General features: G+C 36.7%; 1 long non-coding RNA gene across 1 annotated transcript in view; it reads right to left on the reverse strand.

The window, feature by feature from the left end:
- Positions 1 to 20,962, reverse strand: part of LOC131701587 (uncharacterized) — a 30,012-nt gene extending 9,050 nt beyond the window's left edge. Inside the window, exon 1 of the long non-coding RNA XR_009308898.1 lies at positions 20,882 to 20,962. This is a non-coding gene — a long non-coding RNA (uncharacterized LOC131701587). The remainder of the gene's footprint in view (positions 1 to 20,881) is intronic.
- Between the last annotated feature and the right edge of the window lie 546 nt (positions 20,963 to 21,508).

Raw genomic sequence — 21,508 nt, forward strand, 5'->3', positions numbered from 1 at the left:
GGGAAACCAGCTGTCAGTTTTACAGAATGAAAAATGATATTCACCTGTTATGGAATGAGCTCATATGGCCAGCGTGTAATGCTGGAAATGTAACAGTAGGAACGAGGAGGGGGTCTTAGCGAATCCTACCCAAGGGATGCTGTCCCAGTTAATCCCAGGATGAATATAGAAGCTATTTATAACACATTGTTACTTTCTTATTCCAAGAACTGATCGCCTTTGTATAATAGTAAAGTTCAATGGTGTCTTGAACAGAGACACGAGAATGGCCTGATTTCAAAGATGGTCTGTTGGATAAAGCTAAGGACAGTGTGATTCAGTTTGCAAGGCAGTGTACTAGGAGCAAGTTGACAAAGTGATCAGAGCTGCGGACTGGGTGCCTAAAGTTAATTCACAGCCACTGGCATTAATGGACAGTGAAGAAAAATAACTGGACCTCCTTGTATTTGTACATTACAGTGACCGTGCAAGAAACCATAACCATAAGAGTAACTGTTCATTTTAACTTACCATAAATCATATTTTGTTAAGAAATGCAAACCTGTTTTGTTATCAATTATACATTGTATTATATAGTAAGGGTTGTTGGGTCCAAAGAAAGAAAAGAAAAAAAAAAACCTCAGTAAATCCTGTCAAATGTGACATGACAAATGTATTTACAAAGCATGTCTAAATGTTGACACTAGAGGATATGAATAATTTTACACACAGATGAAAAGGCAGATAAACATGTTTTAAAGAATATTTCTGCCAAAATAAAAATAAAAAAAGAACCCATACCACATTTCTGGTGATTCAGTGAGGAGGTGGAAGCTTTAAATTGAATAAAGGGCCTCTTCATTGAGTAGAAACAGGCAGTTTTGTAATTACTGAGAAGTTATGCTGTATTTGATCTTCTCCCGCCCTGTGCCCACCTCTCTCTCACTATCATCCAGATAAAACATTCACTATTTCCAAAAAAATGTAAACCCTCTGTTGTTCTGGCTCTCAGTGATCGAAAAATGTGAACTTAGGTGACCGTGCTGGTCCCAAAAGTGTTGTGTGCAGCTGAGACCTCAAAAAGAAATACACCAACTGCATTATAAAAAAAAGTGGTCCTGTCCATGCTGGGCCAGGTCAGTAGATATTTATACATGATAGCCCTTTTGATCATGAATACTTTGAAGGCATCTTCTTAAAGCTGAGACAGAATTTCTTCTGTCCAGAGTTCTCAGTTTTACTTTAAAATGTTTTGCTTCCTGAGCAATGTCAAAACTTATACGCAGACAGCCATTTCAGCCTGTGCTTTCTTTACACCGATGAAGGCACTAGCCTAAATGTTGTTTGTCTTCTTGAAGAGACTTCATCCTATCAAGGCCTGTCTCTTGCTAGCACTATTTTCCCCAGGGCAGAACCAATTATTTTTTCAATTTCTGTACCTCAGTGTTTTAGTTATTACATTCCTTAGAAAGAGGTAACCTCTACTGGACAGCTTAGTGTTTCTCACAGAGCACACAGAAAGCACAGTAATCGTCACAATATTTCACTCCTTCCTCCTAAGCACTATTCATGCCGGCATGTCTTTAATTACAGGCTACAATCGTAAGAATAGCAAGAACTCCTGTTTAAAGATTTAAAGATCCAATGCAACAATCCTTTATGGCTTCACAGCTTCTTAGTGCGCAAATAAAGCCCCATATTCTGTATTTAAAACTGTATCACAAAAAATACTTTATCTATCTACTGCATCACAAAGTTTTCTTAATAAGTACTTGTATATTATACAGATAAAGTGTGTAATATACAGTCAGCAACATTAATCAGTTACTCTCATTTAGCTCTCAGGGGAACCTGTGATGGGAGGGGTCAGATAAATAAGTGCTGGCTGTAGATTGAATCAAACAAAGTAACAAAATGTATCTGACTATTACAAATGAAATTACATATGAGAAAAAACGAAAAGGTTGCAAAATAATGACATACTGTTCTGCTCTGTCAATTTTGATGGAAACAGACGCAATCCTGTGCTCTTTGGTAAGTCACAGACAAGCTTTAACTGATTTGTATGTCACTTGATGTTCTGTTTACATGTAAACCGTTTCTGTTTATACCAATTACAGCTGTAATACTATTCCTCTTATGTCACGGTCCAGTTCCAATACTATTCTGATTTTGTCACAGTTAATCCTTAATAGTGTTTTGTTTACGTCACAGTCTAGCTGTAATACTAGTCTGTTTACATCACAGTTGAATGGTAATACTGTTTGGTTTAGAATGCGCTAATGCTCTTTGATCAATGTGTCCTGCCAGTGCAACTTTGATTCGGGATTTACTGCTGTCAGCAAAGAAAAAGAAGACTTCAGTTAAAAAAAAATAATGACCTGGAGGAAGTCCTGGACAAGGGTCAAAAGCTAGCCCATTTTTAATATGTAAGCTGCCTGATAATCAAGGTTTAGGATAATGTTGTGCTTCTCTCAGTCCTGTGAAATGAAGTGCTGTATTCTATACTCGAACAATGGTCTGTAATACAATGTTCTTTCCTCTTAAAGGAATGTGAAACAAGAGTTTAAAATAAATGTTCCTACCTCTTATTTGCACCAGCAGTATTTGTTCTCCTGTTTTCTGTTGAAGATTTTTTGCTTCCTGAGGTGTACTGTAGATTAGTTTTGCTCCAATGGTCTAGCTGCTATCAGGCCCTTTTGTTATCAACACAGGAAGTGGTTATCCACCAAGAACAATTTTAATTTTTTTTTAAATCTGAAAATACTGTAACTATTGTATAAACTTTGGTTAACACACCTTTAAGGTTTGTCCATTTTATACAACTCAGGGATTGAAAACAGCACCTGGACATTTCAAGCTAGCTACCTTATAACCAGTGCTCATTTCACTGCTAACCCTCTATGCCAGGCTACTCAAAACTGTTCAAAAGGCCACTAATCTGTACTGTACAATGTACCCAGAAACTTGTAATGTGAAAAACGATTTGTAAAAATAAATAATAATGATCCACAAATTGCTAACCCCCACAAAGTCCCTTTGAAAACAAAGCCCTACAGAATTCCAAAGCTGCCTTGCTGGAGTGTAGGTAACACTACATAGTAAGTCCCTTACATTATTAATTGTTATTTGTATTATTTGTTGAAAAAAGGCTGGTAGTTTTAAATATCAGTAACTTATTAAAAATGTCACTACTTGATCAACTCAACACTTCTAGGTAGGTAGATGTGTCACAATGGCCAGAATGGAGAAGGTCCATTCAAGAGAAAGATCACTGGGGTGATACTGGGGTGCAGACAAGCTTCTTAAAGCACCACTGCACTAGAGTTCAAAAACTTGTGGTTATAAGTAGAGATCCAGTGTATTCAACTGAAATAACAGGATACGATCATTAAAAATAGCACAGAGTTACAACATGCAACAGAAAATCTTGTATTCATTTTTGTATTATCTTCCTTCCCAGTGTGACATAGAATTAAGCTTTTAAACACTAAAAAAGAAACTTAAAAAGATTGTTCAATCATTAATAGTGAAAGGTGTTCCATCAATAGTGATGTGTTTAGCCTTCTTTTGATAGCGATCCATCTTGATAGATAAGCTTAAGAGTGTGGGGTTAACAAAGGGAGCATTGACCATCAGGGAAATGTATTCTGCATCACTGACTTCTGGACAGTAAAATAAGCCAGTGATTAGTGAATTGGCTGGAGATTTTATCATAGGTATTTGTCCTTTGTTGTTGGGATCGCAAGTTAGGTAAATCATTACTTATCATTAGACTGTGGGGCGGATTTTCATTCTGTTTACTCCTGTGAATAGTTTAATTCCATTTAGAAAGAAAGAAAGAAAGAAAGAAAGAAAGAACGAACAAGGGCTTTGAACCTTTCATTTATAAGGTCCTGTTTTTATTTTTTTTTTTAAGTCAGTTTTGTTCTGCTTCTGCTCTGAGTCTGGCTTAAATGGGATCAGTTATTTAGAGACAGACTTGTTTACCTTGAATTGACGATGCCTTCACTTTAATGTATTCTAAACCTACTGTGAATTCTATGAATTTGAATTGAAATGGAAGAAGCAGAAAACAAGCCATATAAATGACTTTTGTGTGACCTCATTCACCTCTATCAGTTTGAGATGAGAGCCACATCTGAACACATGAAGTCATTTTTACAGAGCACACCTCTGTGTCTACCTTTCCAGTCTGACACAGTCAGAGCAAATCAGTCGTTCTTTTTAACCTTTTCAAACAAGGCTTACTCACTTTGATAGCACACAGTGCCATTGTTCTTAGCCCTTTTGATGTTTTACAACTGGTTATTACTTTGCTGTGATTTTGTTTTACTAACTGTAATTTGGAAGATAGCTATTCATATTGGCTTGGTGGTGCAATGGGAATGTTCTGCTTAAGACACTGGGCTTCATTCCTGGGATCTGGTTGGGATCTGATAGTCTCTGTCCAGATCACCAACTGGCACGGCGTTACAAATTGAAACATCTCATGCTTGTAAAGAACTGCAACAGAGTGCATACCTTTTACTGTGAAGAGGTTTTAAATATTACAGGTTTGCAGCTGTAATTTCTGTTTCCTCTGAAACTGTGATTTTGTATCGAGATTTTCCACTAACAAGTAGCCACAGCCACAAAAGGAGCAGAAATCGCAGTTGCACACCTCTAGTGGTCATTTCTAAAACCTCACTTCAGAAATTCAGCTTTCAGAAGCTCTTGTGGTTGAAAAAATAAATGAGCTAGTACTGATAAATGATAATCTGCTTTAAGCAGAAACAGCTGTAGATAATGTAATAGGATATGAAACAGGTAAGCAAATTAATATTCTGAAAATGTAGTACCTAGATGGTACTATAAAAAAACACATAATGTACTTATCTACTGTTCCATGTCAATTTTTTTTATTTCAAATCTACAATTAATTACATTTGAATGCATCCCCTCGCTTCTATGTTGAAAAGGAACCTATAACTGGCAACAGGACAAAATCTTCATGGTTACTGTTACTGAACAAGAAATAGACACTTTCATTAAAAAAAAGCCGGCAGCTAATTGGGTTTACAGAGATTTTTAAAAAGTATTCCTGTTCTTCACAATAAACTTTGTTTTTTAAATATGATCAAATGTTTTCTTGTTGTTATATGTGCTGCATATATTTTACATGATAACATAGAAATAAATACATAAATACTATAAATAAATAAGCAACAACTACTGTATATTACAATATCATTGTAGCATGGTGCTTATTGGGGTCACCAATCCATCTAGTTAAACTGGGGTTGAATTCAGAGTTCTATTGAAAACGTACAGTATTTCTCGCAACACTTACTGCCTACACTATTCAGTGTCAATCTCGTGTTTCTCATTTGGTTCTCATTTCCGTAAGAACATGTAAGCTTTTTACTTCAACTCTTTTGTGTCTGCTGTTTTAGCTGGGGGGGAGGGGAGAGGTACATTTACCAAATATCTGTCCTCGACCATTACATATACAAAGCAATTACCCAACCTCGTTTGTGTTTCGTTGTCAACTTGGGCTCTATCGAATTCTGCTCCAACATTTCAGTGTGTTACTCCATTTTCATGGGGAATGAGACTTCTAAATCAATACAAGAGCGGTTCTTACTAAAGGGGGTGAGGCTGGAGATGGAAATGCAGTGTGAACACTTAGCCCTGAGGCTACACTGCACCGGGAGGCAAGAGTCATAAAGCCAGGAGAACTGGAGCTGGGTAATTGCAATAATAGGGACCAGATGTTCCCTGCCAAAAGCTGTTAGGTCTATTTGTGTGAAAGCGTGGTGTGTCAGGCACCAGAGTTTCCTGAAAATGAGGATTAAATCGTGTCCCAATAAATTTTCATTTATTAAATCCATTTTCTCATTAACTTGAACGGGCATATTCAGATATTCATCCCTCCTCCACCCAAAAAATTAAAACAGCTTGCCTATTAAAATTATGCAATAAAATAAGTTAGAGGTTGTAAAAAAAAAAAAAAAAAAGGGATAATGAGGTAAGAAATAGTTTCAGTCTCAGCCCTAAAAATATACTGCATCCAGGGGAGAGGTGGAGTGTGGAAGGGACCATATGTTCCTGAAAGCACTACTCCCTGAATCAGGATGCTTGTGAGTCTACCTTTTTTATTATTAAGTTACAATCTAAAAATGTTTGCATTGGGAGAGATGAATATACAAAAAAACAACAGGGGGAAGACATGCATTTCCAGTTAAACCTCACTCTTGGGACCAAATGGTCTTTTGTGTCAGGTGGGATCCTAATGCAGTACCTGTTGCAATCTATAGAAAAATTATAAGGAACCTGCAAGAAAGTAGTTATGTGATGAGAAGTAAGAACACGTTTTGGCTTGCTAGGCCACTGAACTGTTTTTAATGGTCCAAATGGATTCTTAATGGATTGCTATTCTTGTTGCAATGGGATAGTTCAATTTTAATTTTTATTAGAAGGTAATGTAGTTACCAAATATTTGGATGCATTCTGCCCTCATTATACCTGCATTCCTTAGGCTAAATGAGGTTGGAAGGGATTTTAAAGAGTTTTAAACACCACAGAGTCAAGCAGAGCCTGGTATCAGATATCACTTTAGAGCAGGGACTGTGATGATGAGGGCAGTGGGTACAGTATAGCAACCAGGGACAACATTTGTAAATAGACCATTCAAGTGAGGATCTACAGTATTAGATAGTGCTGTAGCCTTATTGTTAGATATAGTTGTGCATGTTTAATGCTAGCCTAAACATACTGAGATACACAAATGCCAGGTACTTTTTGTAGATACCATACAGTATCTTTATACAGCTGGTCATTGTAACTTCTTTTTGTACATGTGAGCTGTTTTGATTAGATATCCTATACTGTAGATAAATATATCACGGGTGTGCAAAATGTGAATAATATATTCCAGATGATAGCAGGGTTAATAAAAGGCATTTGCAGTGATGCACAACCTTTCTTGGTGCAGGATTCAGGATAAGAACCAACCTTCTTGCTCATAGCAGGCTTATTAAAATGACTGCACAGAATTATCTGTGAAATTACTGAAAAAATAAACATAATGTACCCCTGCCCTGCACCACCTGATTTAACAGCTCCGAGAGATGAGTTAATGCCAGACTCGACACTGATTCCATGGAGGGAAATAATTAAATAGTGATGATGTCAGATGCATTCTTTGGAAACAGTTCCTAGATTGTGGGGAAAGCTGAATTCTTTACTCTGTTCTCTGGGTTCAATTAACACGGACAACGCTAGAGATGGGAAACCTCTTTAGAAGAGAGATTCCACTCAACTTCACAACATGAGGATGGCATGTAATTAAATGGTTAGTAGTGCCAACCGTTGCTATAAAATATTATTACTGTTGTGCTAAGAGTCCTTTGGTTCTCCACTTTTTTTTAATTCACTGTGTGAAAATATATCAATTATCAATTAAAATAGCAGCAGTAACTTTTTATCATAATTCATTGAAATAGCTGCATATTCTAAATTCAAGTATAAAATACAAGCAAATAATTAAAAACAAATGTATGACTGTTGTGGTTAGCATTCCTCTTTCATTTTGGAGGCTCAGATTTGTATCTGCCTTCGGTCATTACCAACACATTAACTATAGACCAGTTTCCAAATATGGGTGTATGATGTTCCAAACGTGTTTAACTCTTCAAAGACTAGGCATTTCTGACATTAGCATTATCATCAGAATACTACGACTACTATTATTACTACTACTACAATAATAATAATAATAATAATAATAATAATCTATAAAGCATATTTAGTTCAAAGAAAAACTGAACATAGATACAGTATGTAGTTCATATTTAAAATGTTCTTAAGAGTTTAAATTAGTGCAACTAGGCAAGACAACTTCAAGGAACAACTATGAAACTGTTGTGGGACAGCTTCAAATGTTACGAAACAGTTATTCTTATTTTGGAAATTAACAAATAACGAAAGTGAAAATGTGTACACTAGTGTTCTTGTAAAACACTAGAATGTTATTTTTAATGGAAAAAAAACGATAAAACATGTTTTACAACATGTGAATGTTGTTAAATCGTCCCTTAAGAATCATACAAAATACCTTGTTAGTGAGCCTTCTCCCCTAGTATATAACAACTGTGCATTGGTCCCTGAAGACCCCCATTATGAAACACTTAAATGAGGCAAAACTCCACACTGTCACTAAGCACATTAAGCGTGATCCTATAAGAAATTACTTTTCTCTCATGAATGCTGATAGAAAAGCTTGGTACACAATAGGGCTGCGTCCGAAACCTACAACCTATTAGATTTCGTAAGGAATATTGTCTTACACAAATATTTAAACAATTGTATCGGAATAATGGAAAACAACACAATTATTTTTCAACCAAAAAAACCCAGATTCAGAGCAACTTAAAGATTACCAAGCCTGAGCAGATAATATTAAATAAAGGGGTACAACATAAACTAGTTATATCCTTTGGGCTACATAGATGGAAACATAATGTGTGTAATGGATGAGATTTTCTTTAAGAAACCTCAGTTGACAAAATGACTTGTAAACAGTGAGTAAACCAGTGAACTCCCCAGATACACAATATTCTGGTAACTGGGTACCCCTTCAAAGCTGAAGAAGACACCTTTTTCTGTAAACAAACACCACCTTCAAAGTTGCAGTAACTAGCCAAGGGCAAGTCCCAGGCACCAGACTGGCAGGGAATCTGGCTAGGCCAAGTTTGAGTCAAGCAGTTACTAAGACAACATGTGAGGATTTCTCTGTCATTTTTAACGACACACAGCAGGATTGGTGCTGGGCTGGGCATGAGGTCTTACCAAAACAGATGTTTGTTTTCTTACCCCATTCCATGCTTCTTTTATCACTGGCAGGTTTATTAAGGCTCAAGGAAATATGCTGCTGTGAGTCATAACCTTCTAGGAAGTGATTCATTAAAAATTCTATCAGTCCTGAATGAAATTATCAATAGTGAAGCAATAGACATGAAATGCATTCTCTATCAGTGTGTATTGGCATAGCATTGTGATACACTATGGTATAATATATAAATGTTAGCACTGTGGTACTACTGATGCCTTATTCTATTGTGGTTGTTCTTGTGCTACCATTCCCCCTTAATACAGAAACACTGCATTGCCCTGCTAGTGATACCACATTGAAATCTTCAGTGTTACTACAATAACATGTCAAAAACAGAATGCAGGAGATGACCTCTAAGGGGGTACAGATAAGGTACAGAAAGGGTAAACTAATCCCAAGCCTAAATGATAAGAAGCTGTCTTTAAAGTACTGGTTCCAACTACTATTTTAAAAACAGCAATGCTATCTGAACAGTCCCGTCTAACCTGCTTCTATATGCAATACCCTCCTGTCACCCGAAAATGCTACTTAACTACCAAATGTGTTGTACTGAACAGCTGTTGGAGCTTTCTTGACAGGGAACTGTATTTGAATAGTGCATTCTAGAAAATAAATTTGTAAAATACTACATTTTTTTCAAGAGGAACACTTTTAGAAGCAAGACTTCCTGAAGTTTTAAATATAGTATCTTGCTTGGTAAAAGCTGGCTTTTGAGCAAAACTATTATATATATATATATATATATTACTGTATAAGGTCCAACAGTGGGATGCACAAAACATAACATATACAAAGCGGTATGTAATTCAATATGTCAACTCAACATTATTCAGCATGTTTCATTCAACGTTATGTTAGTTAATTCTATAGGGTGATGCAAATCTTTTGGCCATAGCTGTATATGATAAATAATCTAGATTGTCTAATAAACTCTGAGGTTTTGTCAGTAGGGGATTCATTACAGCAGCTATGCTCTTGCCTGAGGATAGACACATTTTTATAGAAAGGAAGGTAAGGTTTTCTAAATAAAATTGATTATTTTATTGAGGTAATTCAATATTCCCTGTAAAACACAAGATCGCCCCTCTCAAAAAGGATGCAATTTATATCCTCGTTGCACAGGGGAAGCAAAACCAGATGTATAAGAGCACTTCCAGACTGGAAAGCACACTACAAAACAACGTAAGCTAGAGGCCAGGTACAGCAAAATGGCATTTGTAAAGCTTTAAAAGCCAATAATGGGGGAATTTTAATTAGGAAATGGTTTGGGATGGGTTAAGGATCAGAAGGCCAAGTGCAAATCATGAAACACTATTTCATCTGCAAAAGTTTGCAAAAGCTCTATTTCCCATTAGGCACATATAGAGCAAACAGCAGTGTTACGAACTTAGCAAAGGGGCAATAAATTAGATTAGCCTTAGATAACACACAGCTGTCCCGAAAAGGAAATTCTCTAGAAGTCTTTTGTCTCAGTTCAGTATACAAAGCTGTGTCATGTTGACTCTGTTTCTTTTGCAAATATGTTGCCCGTACTGTATGTAGGTGCTAAAACCATCATAAGCCAAAAGCAGCTCTCAAGCAAAACAATGTGCAGATTGTATTTTCACCAGTTTATTGAAGGTTTTGACAAGTCATACAAAATACCCCTTGCAAACACGCAACAAAGAGGACACTTTCATGAGTTCATATGAATCAATGGACATCTCACACACAACTTCCCTGTAAAGAGGGGACCCTTCAGATCGTTCTTGACAAGCCCCATGATGGCACACATGCCCATGCTTGTCCTGGCCGATTACTTCCATGCCAGCTGCGGCCTCCATGGGAGCACTCAGTTTGTGTTTACACTAATTGGAAAATGATGAAGAATTAGATTCACACAGCCGCTTACTAATTAGATAGTGTCACCCACTCACAGCATTTCTAATACAAAATGTATCTCTGAAGAACTTCAAAGAGGAAGAAATCAGAAGAGCTCTCTGATTTATCTCTTCTTGGTTCAATCATGTTATCTCTTGGGTCGTGATTCAGAAGTAAAACAGGCGTCCACAAGCACTGCAATCACGAAAGTTTGGAATAATACACATCACTTAAATACAATTGTTCCTAACCGATTTTAAAAAAAGCATCTGTCAAGAGGTGATGTGTGTCCTTGTGATAATGCAAAACTAGTTTTTTTTTATGTTATTTTGACGATGAACCCCTTCTTTGAGACACAATAACACGCGTTAATGCAATATAACTTAAAGGCCGTCAACTACAGATACTGTATGACCCGTCGTCCTCATTTCTTGGCTTCACTGCCACGTGTCATTATTCTACAGCGATCCAACTTCATAATCACTGCAGTGTGTTACAAATGAGAGAAATTATTACACATTAACACATGTTCAAATTCACCAAATGTCTGCTGCTGAGTCTCATTTCTGAATGGAAAAATGTACATTTCTTCTGGTTTCTCTTAGGATTTATTTTAGAAGTACAACTTTAAAGGGAACACCAGCACATATCAGTAATACTATTACACCCTGTGGTTTGTGTATAGCCATTCAGATTACAAGGGTTTTTTTCCACAGGTAGATAGCTGCCTTTTAAGAACTGTAAAATTTCACTATGAGAACCAGTTAGTTTCAAGGAAATGTTTGCTTTGTTTGTGTGTTTTTACCACTTAACCCCGCGCTAACAATGCCCCAACACAAATAATTTTCAATATATTTCAAGATTTAAAGGTTTTCAAAATGCCAGTAAAACAGTACATACTTTTTGAAGATCAAGGCCTGTATATTTAAAGCAGTATAGCACTTAAATAATAATAATAATACAAATATAAATCACGGTAGTTTGAGTAGCTACGTACACACATATGAAAGGTACTAAAATTCTTCAGGTAAGAATGTCTTGACCTAATGAACTCCTATTTGAGGAGGATTTATTTAGTACTTTTAAAAAAAAAACACTAAAGATGAAAGAAAGTAACTTCACGCCCGGAGTCATAAAAGAATTAGCAACCTGGTAATGCATAAGCGTGTAATGCATTCGTACGTTAATTCAATGTGACTACTACAAAGTGATTTATTTAGTAAGAGTACTATCGTACCTATATGCATTACATATATTAAGTGTAATAAGACATGGTGAAAGCATGGTAAAGGATCGGTAAGCATTGTAAAGCATATTAGAAAACATGGCAAACTATGGTAAATGCACTGAATAACCATAGGAAACCCGCAAAATTACAGTGCATATTTACTGTCGTAAACTTGTATCAAGAACATTGCTTTAAAAAAGTTTATTAGGGTACATCTGTATCAGTTTATGATATTCTTTAAACATAGTATGTCACACTTAAAATTCCTAAGTCATGTGTGTATTTAGTACTCACATCGGTCAACAAATAGAAGCTTGCTGTAGTTCTAGGAGCGAGGCTCAGCTCGCTACGCTAATCCTATTGGTTCCTTAACCTGTATAGTCCAGGCTCCCCTTCCAATACTTGTTCTGCAAGCCTTTCTCCTCCCCCTTCCCACCGACTCCTTTACAACTGTATCTCCCTTCTGGGGGTCAGTGGTCCTCCATCACCCGGCCTTGGTGACCTCTGACCAAAGTCTGAGGTCGCGCCGCAAACCAGAGCGTCTCCTATTGGTCCAGAAGGCGAGATCCTGGGCCAAACAGTCAATCCTCCCACACTACACTTTACATCTTACAATGCAGAGCTGCGATCTTTGAAATGTACTGTATGTGAATTGAACCTCTTACAAATAACAATTTACTATGATACAATCTAAATATGACAATGCTGTGTATAGTCTGCCTCATGTTAATTAGTTGGTGGTACATGGCTTGTTTTTAATTTAATTTTAGATCTAAAACTATGCCTTGAGAACTTGGAATGTCCAGTAATTATTAGAGCATGATCTCACACGCACTTCAAACTTCTGCAACACTTGGACAATAGTGTACAACTATAGACTTCATCATGGGGAATTTAAATGACTAAATGCAAATGTATTAATTTAGTAAGTCTTAAAATGTAATGTGTTTTGCTAAGTTTGTTCAGCTCAAGCCTTTTGTCTAGTGCCTTCTTCGTATCTCCTCTATAAGTGTTTCCTTTATAATATTTTGCTTCCTAAACTATAATTAAGACATATTTAGACAGACATTTTGACGAATGTCTTCATTATACTGAAGAAAGCTACTTGACATTTATACTGAATTATATTTTGAAATACATGATCATATGCTTATTATATCAACATTTAAAAATAGATTGATGATCCCCAGACAATAAAATAATATGATGTAAAACATATTCAGTTGCATATTTGGTGGTGTGCCCCATAAATGGTTCAAATAAACTGTGAATCCTGCATATTTCTTTTTTGGCTATTTCTTGATCAAATAGTTGCTGATTGATCACTGTAGGCTCCCTTCAGGAAAACAAGAGAAATGGGCTTAAACTTGGATATCCAGTGGTGACATTTTGGTATTGAGAACACTGCACCTGGTCTCTAAGACTGAATGCCAGGCCTATGAGCGTGCTGTTACAGCTTAAGATAGTTGAGCCAACCAGTCAATGACTTGAGCTTGTTTAAACCGTACATCTCCAGTGTAAATAAAAGGATTTGCTACGCATTGATTTGTGTTTCATGTAAACTATAGGGGCATCTAGAAATTTTGTTTTACATTTTTACCACTCCTTAAAAGTCAGTATATTGTACCAGAAAACAGGACTTTATTTATGGTCCTTCTGTCAGGCAATTTTCAGACTTTGAATATAATTCTGAAAACAGTTGATTTTTCAGATGTATCTACAAGCAGACCAGACAAAAGCATTTTAATTATAAGCTACTAGAAAAAAAAAAAAAAAAAGGTTTAATTTAGGAAACCGTCCATATTCCAATCTACTGATAAAGACATGCACAATTTAAAAACAGGCTAAGGTAAAAATAGCATAACTTTGTAATTATTCTATTTATATTTTGTTTCTTTTTTGAAAGAAAACCAACTGTGTACTGGCCAAACTGGCAAGCTTGATTGCAATATAAATACGTGTAAATGCCAACATTAAAAAATAATAACTTGAACTTCAACTTACATTGCAGCTTTTACTTAGATTGTATTGTGGCATGCAATAAAAGTATTATTTTGAACATTACTGGAACTAATGTATTTGTATTCCTACATTTTGATTATGGGGAGCACTGCCTTCTGCTTCTTAATGTATATTTTTATGAAATATATAATATAACAATATAATAATATAATATAACAATAATATAACAATATAATAATATACAGTACCACATGTTGTATCATCTTATAATGTATTTCATTTGTGCTTCTGTTATTGATTTGTATTTGGCAAAGGACAAATGGACAATGTGCACTTATAGCAGTCCCATATAAAAAAGGGTAATTTTCTAGTGTAAAAAATAATGGAATTGTTTCCATAGATATATTACTAATCTAAAGCTGTCAAACAAAATCTAGTGAATACACTGAATGAATAACAACAGCATATAAAATATATGCCTTAATCTGGTTGGGATTTCAACAAATTCTTAAATCTACAGTTTATTATAAATGCCTACAGCTATAGTTTTCTTTAAATGCTTCCCCTTTAGTCGTCAATTCAAATGCAGTTCCCGGTAAGCAAAAGCATGTCTCTAGCCCACTGTTCAATGTCATTTACTGGCACACATTTGAATTCCAGTCAACGGTTTTAAGATGATGTTTCCTACCACTGAGCCTCCCCAGCCTCTGCACTGAAGGAGATGGGGCTCCGGTACCCAGAGGTGAAAGACAGGGACTCTACTGCAGTGCTCTTCCCTCAAGGCTCCCCTGTTTACACAAGACGCTTCCTTAATTACCTCCATGTCTTCTTCTGTCTCCATGGGGCCCTGTGGTTCATGATGAAACAAATTGGAAAGCGATAACAAATTATTTTATCAAAATCTCTCACTAATTTAACAACGTCGCCCCTTTTCGCGTGTCGTCTCCTTTGTTTTGTGTGCTTCAGAATTTTATCTGTCATCCAACTTCAAACAAAATAGACTTTAAAACAATTGCCGAGCGACGAGTCTTCTGTAGCTGTGCAGGCAATCAGTTCCCCCTCTCACTCACTGCACGGAATTCAGATTATCTCTGGGGAGCCCTTTGTTGTTGTTCTGAGGCAATAGGGGTATTTTAGTTAGATTTTCAAGATTTCTGCTGGGGGGGTGTGTACATATCAACGGTTATTTCACTCTCAGTCTAAAAGTGTTGGTTATGGAGAATTGCTATAGACAATCCAATTAAATAAAGAAATGATTTGAAAGCTGTAATTCCATTTCACGATAGACTTTAATTTGGTAACGAGAACCCTCCTGGATACTGTTCATGTATTCACCAGTGAGTTCCCTCCTGAAGTAACTAATCGCTATGTAGTTTTATTTACATTGAGGAATACAAAAATAAGTAATCCCGTAGTAGTGTGCTTGAAGTACGGAAATCCTGCACAAGCTTGTTCCATGTTTCCTGTTGTTTGTACTCAAGAAATCAAACAAATTTAATACATGTTAAATACAGTAATCAATGAACAAGCAATTTGTTTTATAGAGTGTAGAGTGTCCTGGGATTTTGTGAAGAAATTAAATGTGCATTAACTGGATTTGGTGGGAACACCAAAAAAGGATATTTGTGTGTGAAAACGGTATGGTCAGAAAGTGATTCTTCAAAGGGAATATACTGAAGTATAAAGTCCTGCTTAAGCCTTTGCAAGGGCTACACTTGTTAAGTGTAGGCAAACAATGCCCTGCATGCTTCTTGTAGCATTCTTCAGAGTTACATTCTTCACATGCAACTATTAAACTTTAACAAGATTTCACATGACGCATTCACTATTAGGAAACCGTACACAGTTTGTTTTGTCATATGTCGTAGTCATGGGATTAGTCTGCAGTTATCTGTGTCTTCTCAAGCCATCATTTATTAAAAAATGAGACAACCAACACAAACCACAATCTGAACAAGATGTCTGAGAAGGATTGAATCATATTTAAGTTTTGGATTAGACCCATTGTTCCTTGTGTATGGTAATTCATGCAATTCCACGAAGCTACTCAAATCCATTGCCTTCCATAACCCCTAAGCTACATGATCCAATTCATATCGCAGCTGAATACTCTACCCAGTCTATCTAATGAGCTCTCTGAAAAATACCTTAATATTGCAAGCAAGTGCAAAGCATATACCGCTCCCAACAGTAGGGTATTCATACCAAACCAAGCCCTGGCAAAGAGAGTGTTACCTTTTTTTTAGATATTTAAGATACAAGTAACTTCAGTTCTAGAAGCTGCCCTGTTTAGGAGTCGGACAGGATCTTTCTGCCTCGGGCCAAGCGGATTCCATCACACACAACTCATGTAGACAGATAACTAGATTAATATGCGTCTCATGAAGGTTAAGCTTATCGGAACCCTTTAGAAACATGAGAGTGAGATGGAGATATATCATCTGCATTTTTACAGCTTTATCTCGGTGATAAACCACAAAAGACAGGCGGAGAGCACACCCGTTGCGCGACAGAGCTCTGAGAAGACACGCATTGGTTATCTTTACATTCTCGCCAGCGTGAAACAGAGTCTGGCACGGAGCTGGTTGTTTGGAATGTCCAGTCCCTGGGATGGTGCCTTGTCTCACTGTCTGAGAAGAGCATATGAAAATGTACCATGTCTCATTCTTTGGAACAAATCCAAACTGCTTTTTTGTCTTTAGAAAAGGTTCACAGTGCATTCACAATGCAAGTGCAACATTATTATAATTTTTTTTTGTATTGTAGGAACATGATTTTTTGGTGACCTTTTAAACAGCTAAAATATGTCAGAAAATTAAAAAAGAACAACTCAAAACATATCTTGAAAAATAACATTCTGTTGCTACAGAAGTTTGGTCATAACATTATATATGTATGATGAAGAGATTAGATGAATCTAATTATGCTGTCACGAATAGCTATATGAAGGTATGGTGTATAAATTAATGCACTGGTTATTCCACTGTAATGTGGAAGAACATCTTTTTTGATATTTTGGTACATGTTAAGATGGTGTCTTCTTGTTTGTGGACCAGCATGGCTATTCATGCATTATTTTATTGCAAAGATTTGAAGTACAGACAAATATCTAGTTAGAAATACCAAGATAGTAATTAAGGGGTGTCACTGGGCTAAACCTGGCATCAAAATTCCTATTATCAATCATATTGTGCCTGCAGTATACATCTGACACAATACCTTTTGGAGGATAGTGTGCTGTTAATATAATATACTGAGACGCTTCTCACACATGCCACAGTATGTGGTCAATTTTAAATCCAGCAATTGTTCTGCAGGTTTATTACTTTACATTGTTTAGGGATTTTCCTTTTAGTTTTGGCCATAATCTAAATCTCTAAAGACAAATTACACTGCCAAACAGTATTGAGTTAAAAGACTTCTTGTACAGTACATGCACCTAATGAAAAACAAGTTTCATTTCAAACCGTTAAAAATAATTGCAATAAACAAACTGTAGTATTTGGGTATTTTCCAGGGTTTATACTGTATTGTTTAGCCAGAGGTCAAACGATTGTATTGTTATTCATTGCAAGAAAAATAAAACAAACTGACATCAGTGAGATTTTTCTTGGACAAGGAGTTAACTGGCATTTGTTTTTGATCGAAAGACCTTGTGGCAGAAATTAACTTTGCGAAATGAAATCTTTCATAAATTCCCTACACATCTTGTTTTAGATTCAATAATCAAACTACTTTCAAACTTTACATTTAACAAAAAATATACATGTAGATTTATACTTACAGTATTTATATTTGGAGCTCCTGGATTTCAGTGTTCATTTTTTTTATCATTTCTCTGTTTAATTTGTAACGATTGTTACAAATTGTTAATGATTTTTTAATTTTTTTATTATCAACTGTTAGCCCTGTTTTCCAAATGTCTAATTGAAATGTTGCCTCACTGCTGCAACTCGCCTCACTGTGACTTTCAGTGGCATCTTTTCACCTAAGCAACGGACCAAGTTACTGAACCCTGTAGGGGTTGCTGAAACAAGATGAGATGAACTATGCCGAAGCAATATGTATCCCCAACCCAAGGGAGCACAAAATGCAGTGACCAGAGTTTGAACCAGCAAGCTCCACCTGCACTCCGTTATGGGCGGGCCTTCACTGGATAAGCCACCAGGAACCCTAATTATACTATATTTTAATTCACTGCAGAATAAGCATTTGAAAAATCTAAACTAAAAAAGTACCTAAAAAGTACACGTCTTCAGGTTATTCATTCTTGGACCATCCAATGTATTCAAATTCTACTTTAGGCATTAATGCATAGTTCTGCAGTGTTATTCTTTTTTCCAGCGATAAACCATCACTTATAAACGACTAACGTGAAATACTCTAAACAGCTGGGACTCAGCTTTCAACAACCGCTTTCAGTGCAGACCTTGGAGCACAAAATAAAACGAATCAAACTGAACGTTACAAATTACACATAAGGTATCCCCATTTGTTATAAATATAACTATTTCCTTCAGACCGCTGGAAGACCAAATGGAATCGGTCTTTGCATCTGCTTATACAGTATTACACCTCCATGTACTGTAAGACAAGAGACAACAGTCTACAAGGAAGTTGGGTTTTAAATGTTTTCCAATTAGGTACTGTAGTACCTCTTTTTTAATACAGATGGCAACTTTTCATTTTTTATAAACTCTAGAAGCACTTTTAGCTTGTGCTGATGAGAAATCTTGGTACACTCTTCTACACATCTTAAATAAAGGGGGTTCTACTACTCACACATACCATTGTGAATGAGTAGCACAATAATAGATTTAGACTCAAGTTTAAGCTTGGGTCGTTGTCTTACAGATTACATTAAGAATTCTTCGCAAAACGTATTTCCGAATACTTGAGATATAATTCTACAGTGAGCTAATTTATGATGTATGATTTACACATATCATGAGATATAGTAGAACATGTTTTTAGTTTTTATAGCAACATTCATCATTTCAGAACCACTTTGCAGTAAGTAGCTGTATAGTGCTGCAGTATATATTAAAGCATATGCGAACGTCAGTATGTATGTATGGCTAAGATTTCAATAAGATACTGGATTAAAGGAGAGGGATCCAGCCCACCTCAGGGGGACCGATTGCTGACAGCAGCAGGCTCTATCTGTTTGGATCAGTCACAGCCTCTGTAAATGGAGAAGCCGGGGTGTTTATTTGGGACTCCAGTGGAGTGAATCCCTGTAAGGGTGGCCCCTAATAAGCACAGGGGGTTACCTTTCTAGTGACAAAGCAAACAGAAGAGGTGTTCAACCCTCTCTATTAGGGTTGAAAGGAACTCTGTCACAAACCTCAGCTCATTTAAAACTGCATGGCAACATTCTGATATATGAATATGTGACCTATCATACTTCATACCTAATTCCAGTAATTTCTATACAATAAGAGACAGGGTCAGCTCTCATACAGTACTGTATTAACTTATCCTGTGGGTAATTGACAAAGTGCCCTGCCTTAAGCAGTCAAAACTGTTCAGTCCCTTTGGTGGCAGGGTCATTTAACATTCAATGTTCATTATTGTCTATGACTCTCATAATGGTGTCTGCATTTCTTTTCGCCTCCATCCACTTCCTCTGCAATGGTGGTTTGAGTTAATCTACTCAGGCGTAGTTCTTTCATAAATTTCTTATGAATAAATACTTGTTTTTACTGCATCTCTGGTGGTCCTCTCCCATTCTTCCTATGTCAACTGTCCACTATAATTAAGAACATGTGTGCTATTAGGACCTAATTGGAAACTCCTTAAAGTTAAGATTTCCTGAAATGAAATTGGTGTGTTGGCATAATCTCCACTGCCTCTATACCCCTCATTCATGTATCAATTCGTAAACGTGTAGTTTTTGTATTTTATTTTTATTTTTTTTGGTAACAATAGCCTATGACAGAGAGCGAATGAATCCTAGTCAACAATCTCCCTCCTGACCTGTGAGGGCGCGGTATAACAGGAACAGTGTGCCCCGGACTGGATGATTTGACAGTTCATTCCAGGGTCAGTCGGAAGTCGGCCGTCGGCCATCCAGAAAGGGAGTGGTCACAATACCAGAAGTCATCGCCTTAATGCGGTAGGCGATGTGTCAGTCATGGATTGGAGAATACGTGATTGCACTCGCTACCAAAGGGGGCGTGACTGAAGGTATATCAGGGAATGTGGCAAAGCAATCTGTTATGTTTTGTTTTGGTTACGATAGGACCTGAAAAGGAGAACTATGATTTAACCATGAGTGTTTTTCTTGTTGTTTTGCCTGTCTTAATTGTATTTGTCATTGTTAGACAGCTAAACTATCCAGGAGTTGTCCCTAAAAGCCAGCACCAACCCCACACTACACCACTGTTTTGCTAACTACTGTATAATTCACCACTTGCACTAGGAGCACTCACTATTGGACTTGTGATCATGTGTGTATATAGTGTGTGTCTGTATTAGTGTTATTATTTTGGGACTGAACCCCATGGGTTTTAACTGTGCCACACACATCATTGTGCAGGGCCAGTTACTACTATTTGCAGCACAAATAGAGCTGTTTTTTTACAGTGAACTGTGTTGTGTTTATTATTACTGAGCACTGCAAACCACTTTGCCACATAGCCCAAAAGCACTTTACAATCTAAAAAACAAATGTGCATTCATTTTTGAGGAAAAACTATAACAAACATTTCAGTTACATCTTAAAGTCTTTAAGTTACATCTGGATTAAAAGCAAGCTATCATTGACCTTCAAGCACATTTTAGCAACAGTTAAAAACCATATACTATTAGCTGAGCATAGAAGTATACATGCCAGTACATATTAATATTCCAAAGCAAGACCATTAATGATCCTATATGTTAATCAATTCAACAGGGAGTTGGTGAAGTGTCTTTAAACTTGGTGCGATGTGTCAGCACTCCTGCAGCAGAATTCATGGAACAAAAGTACTCACTGTGTCTGCGCTACACAGAGTCACAGAGTGACCGTACGGCTCTTAAATTCCCATCCCAATGCATTCTGGTTCTTACCATCCTGCAGGCAACAACAATTGGTATTAAATGCAAGTTTAAAAATAAATAAATTAATAGTCCATGTGACAGGTTAGTGTTGCGGGCCCAGGTGTTAGACAGGACCAGACTCAGAGGCAAGGAAGGATGCAGTTTAAGTGCTAAAGCACACTTTCAACCAAACACAAACAAAAAGGCATAAGGGCCAAAATAAATGTTTAAACAAACACAAAACGTAGGCTGGGCATTCGCCTTCACTACTGACAAAATACAAAAACTGTTCAGGCTGGGCAGAGCCGTCACTGAACTTTACAATTACACAAAAAAAAAAATGTAGAAACACAGCAACCAAAAACAGTCCACACTCACCAAAACTCCTCTCTCTTATGGACCCCTGTGCTCTTCATTTATAGGATGTGGCTGCTCCCAATTAGCAACACTTGTTCAATTAGGAGCAGCCACATTCCCACATGCTTTTGGCAGGGACAGGAATTAACCCCATCCCTGCCAACCACTACCAAAATACCACAAAACACCATTTACAGACTGGGCACTGCCCTGCCACAGTCCAA

Source organism: Acipenser ruthenus, chromosome 25 (genome assembly GCF_902713425.1).
Source record: "Acipenser ruthenus chromosome 25, fAciRut3.2 maternal haplotype, whole genome shotgun sequence".
NCBI classification, from domain to species: domain Eukaryota; kingdom Metazoa; phylum Chordata; class Actinopteri; order Acipenseriformes; family Acipenseridae; genus Acipenser; species Acipenser ruthenus.